Genomic DNA, 4,637 nt, shown 5'->3' with positions numbered 1-4,637 from the left:
CTGATTTTGTGGGAATTAAAATATAATACAAACTACTTGAAGATGGAAAAATCCACAAAGCAAAACAAAACAAGCAAACAAACAAGTCCTGGAACACCATTCAAAAACCATTAAATCAGAACTTCTGTATGGTGGTCCTGGACATCAGTAAATTTAAGTGTCCCCAGGCATTTATTATGCAACCAGAATTGAGAGACACTGCTTTGTTTCCCCATGTATACATTCAGGAATAAAGTCTTATAAAGTGAATATATTCATCACTGGATTGAGCAATTCTAAAGTAATAGTTTTGTTAACCATTTTAGTGCTGAAATATAAATGCTATTCAATTAATACTAACTGAGTCATTTGATTAATATGAGAGGAAACATCCTAAGGACCAAAGAGATTCTTGAGTTATGTTGAGGACAAGTAAGCTATGCTTGTGAAAATATTTGAGCCACTATTGGAAATTATGATCTAAAATACAGAAAAAAGACAAAAATTTGGGCAAAATTCATGTGGGGAAGACATTTTTAGTTTTGGCACTTTGTGATATTATAAAGAGACAACATCAAGAATGAGAAGAAAGGGAGTGAAAACTAAAACATTCAGATAAATTAAGGACTGTCATAATTTAAAACTGTTGGACTCAGAATCAAAACTCCTACATGCAGGTATTATAATAATCCATGGAGGAAATTGAGCAAAGTAGTCATTTGCTCTAAAGCTCTGCAGTGAAGTTTGTTCACTTGTTGAGTAGGATTATTAATATTTTCCTGAGTTTATGTGAGAAACATGTATATGATAACTGAACATTGAAAAGCAACCCTAAATATAAAATATTAATATTTTTGTGATTATTCTTGAAGTGAGAAGGTAGGAATACATCCAGGGAAACACAATATCAAAAAAAGTACAAAATATATTTTCCTATGTTACTCTCTACATTTTTATTGTTTAGGGTGGAATGAAGAGATAGGGAGGATGGGGCTTCCCTGGTGGCACAGTGGTTGAGAATCTGCCTGCTAATGCAGGGGACACGGGTTCGAGCCCTGGTCTGGGAAGATCCCACATGCCGCAGAGCAATTAGGTCCATGAGCCACAACTACTGAGCCTGCGCATCTGGAGCCTGTGCTCCGCAACAGGAGAGGCCGCGATAGTGAGAGGCCCACGCACTGCGATGAAGAGCGGCCCCCGCTTGCCGCAACTAGAGAAAGCCCTAGCACAGAAATGAAGACCCAACATAGCAATCAATCAATCAATCAATCAATCAATCTTTTAAAAAAAAAGAGATAAGGAGGAAACAAAATATTTTTGAAGAAAAAAAAATTTTAGTAATTGGTACTGGTTGAATCCATTTCCCAAGGAAAAAGTGAAGAAGGAAAAGAAAAATATGTCTTTGTATAATATTGTTAGAAAGTTAGCAAGGAATATAAAATGATATGCTACAATAAGATTTTTTTTGATAACAGAAGTCTTAGAATCATTCTCAGTTGAATAGGCAAAGTGCAGTAAACTATTAAAGATAGGAAAATAAAATACTCTTTTTCAATTATCAAATTGAGCAAAATTTCAAATGATAATAATGAAAGCAATAGCATGGTTAGATGAACCACTGACCACATATGGTTGCTAAATACTTGAAATGTGGATAAAAATTGAGATGAGCTGTGAGGTAAAATAATAGTTTTTGAAGACTTAGTATGAAAAGTGAATAAAAAATAGCTCAGTTTTTATAGTCACTACATTTTGATATAATATTTTAAACACATTAGGTTAAAAAAATATATATATATTAAGATTAATTTCACCTTTTTTACTTTTTAAAATGTGGCTACTAGAAAATTTAAAATCACCTATGTGTCTCAATTTCTATTTGTTTCGAATGGAGAATAAAATGTTCTCTACTTATTACTTTTACTTTTTTAACAAATAAATATTGAAAGTAATGATGTGTGCATCAAATTGCTGACTTTTCTTTCAAGGTTTAATTAGCTTCTACCACCTTATCACCTAATTAGGATTTAGCTGTATTTCAAAAGGTGACAACCTCCATGGTTTGCACAACCATGGAGCTCTTCCTTTTGAATACTAATGCATGATTCAGATGAGAATGCTTGTGTCTGCTTCTTCCATCAGAATAAGTTTATTCTCAAAAGATTGCATTTAATCAGTCAAAGAAAAAGACAATTGGATGTCACCACATCACTTCCCCATTTAACTCAAGTTAGAATTACTTGTTGTTTTGTTTTGTTTTTTTCCATGAAGGGAGATCATTTTCAATCTGCCATAACACATGTCCACATTACATCTTCATCTTGAATATGCAGCATTTCAAGCTGTAATCAGGGTAGATTATTCCTTTTTCACTTTCACAATTTTATGTTGCTGCCAGAAGTCTTCTCGGCATTTGCTTTGAATCCTGTCTTCAGTGCACCCCCCACTGCTTTTGCACAGATCTGGGAGTATCAGATGTAGCTGAGTTCAGCTTGTCGCCAGTATGCCACCATGATGTTGCGAGAGGGGGTGCGTCAGGCCGAATCGCGAGGACCTGTCAATGTCGTCTCAGCTTGTGGCCCGGCTGGCAGAAGGTCAGGTCTGAGAATTACTTGTTCTTTGTTTTTCTGGATTTTTCATTTTCCACATGCAGTTTTGGATATATGAGATTTATAAGAACTTATAAATATTAATTTTAAATTAATTGTTTTAAAAGATTGAAACCACTCTTGTTTTTCTTAATTTATATTCAAAACTTATATTTTTCTATTCTCCATAATAAGATACAGGGCATATTACTAAAGTATTTTTTAAATTTATTTTTATTTTTTATTTTTTTAACATCTTTATTGAAGTATAATTGCTTTACATTGTTGCGTTAGTTTCTGCTGTATAACAAAGTGAATTGACTATATGTATACATATATTCCCATATCCCCTTCCTCTTGTGTCTCTCTCCCACCCTCCCTATCCCACCCCTCTAGGTGGTCACAAAGCACCCAGCTGATCTCCCTGTGCTATGTGGCTGCTTCTCACTAGCTATCTATTTTACATTTGGTAGTGTGTATATGCCAATGTCACTCTCTTACTTTGTCCCAGCTTACCCTTCCCTCTCCCCATGTCCTTAAGTCCATTCTCTACGTCTGCATCTTTATTCCTGTCTTGCCCCTAGGTTCTTCAGAACTATTTTTTTTTTAGATTCCATATATATGTGTTAGCATATGGTAATATATTCTAATAGAGTAACAACAATATTAAACTATTTTAGTAGTCAATTTTTCAAACTAAACTATATGCAAAGGGTTTAGTAGTTTACAAAAGAATAAAATGTTGCAGTTGAACAGGAAAACTGGATCCATGCCTGGTTTATACCACGCAACCACTATACCAGGTTTGGAGACACGTCTGCATTATCATAAAATGCAGGACTTCTATTCTTATTTATAGGAAAATATAATTATGAAGAAGTTGTGAAGCCAATAAAAGTTTAAAATTTAAATATTTTTTAAAAATTTTCCAAATATAAGTTTAATTGTATTTATCAAATTTAAATTTAAATGTAATCATTCATCATTTAAAAAATAATTTTGTAATTTCTCCAACTTCAATAAAGAAATTTACTATCCTGTATTATTGCCACTATAATTTTATATTATTTTTACTCTGATAACTAATACTACTAACTATAACACTTCTACTACTACTACTTCTATTACTGCTACTATAATATTAACATTAATATGTTAATGTTATTAATATGTTGGTTAATTAATATTAACCAACCAGGGGTTGGTTTTGATTTGTATTCAAATGTTGATATTATTATTAGTGTTTTAAAATAATCTTTTTATCTCTCTCTCTCACATCAGAAACTTATAGAAATATAAGCATAATTACATTGATAAAAGCATTTTCAATCATAAAAAAATAGTTGAATTATTCTACAGTGTGTCTTGAAGAAGAAAAAATTAACTTAGGAATATTGAAATTAAAAGTTCACCGCAGACATTATTAGCTCCATCTTTCAGTCTATAACAAACTGAAAACAAGTAAAACTTTAGTTGTCATTAAAATTAAAACATAATGAGAATTTTTATCTACCTCTTTTACTTAAAATTACTTAAGGGGAATATTAAAAGTTTTGATTGGAAATATCACCACAATAAACAAATTATAATGTTATAGCATAAGTATTCCATAGAGTGAATTAACATCACTATCTAGGGATATTAGGATCCTGTGAAGTTGCATTAATTTAAGAGCTATCTTTTTCCCTTTGCAAAAACATTGGTCATCCATTCCTTTGTCTTCTTGTATTAGTTCTGGGTAATAAATATCTATTATACATTTTTTAAAATTTTCCATTTTACTTTCAGAATCTATGTTTTCATTTTTTCTTACTTAATTGCTAAGTGGAACTGACTGTTTAATTTTATGAAACATATTTGGGGACACATTCCATTGTATAAAATAGTTTTACTCTACATTTACACTAGTTTTACACTCAATATGTTTACGCCAAAGATCAATGTATAATCTTAGATTCTATCTTATCTGGAAGTTTAAATTGCAATGGAGAATTCTGTTTTATAATATGCAGGAAAACACATGAATTCCTTGTCACTAAGTTTTGTTACCAAGATATCTTAAAAGAGGTT

At 31.7% G+C, this 4,637-nt stretch overlaps 1 pseudogene; it reads right to left on the bottom strand.

Annotated features, from left to right (window-relative positions):
• Positions 1–2,327: 2,327 nt before the first annotated feature.
• Positions 2,328–2,513, bottom strand: LOC133076357 (ATP synthase subunit epsilon, mitochondrial-like; annotated as a pseudogene).
• Positions 2,514–4,637: the final 2,124 nt, after the last annotated feature.

This window comes from Eubalaena glacialis, chromosome 16 (assembly GCF_028564815.1).
Source record: "Eubalaena glacialis isolate mEubGla1 chromosome 16, mEubGla1.1.hap2.+ XY, whole genome shotgun sequence".
NCBI lineage: Eukaryota > Metazoa > Chordata > Mammalia > Artiodactyla > Balaenidae > Eubalaena > Eubalaena glacialis.
The sequence above is the reverse complement of the archived record's forward strand: the minus strand, read 5'-3'. Positions and strand labels throughout refer to the sequence as shown.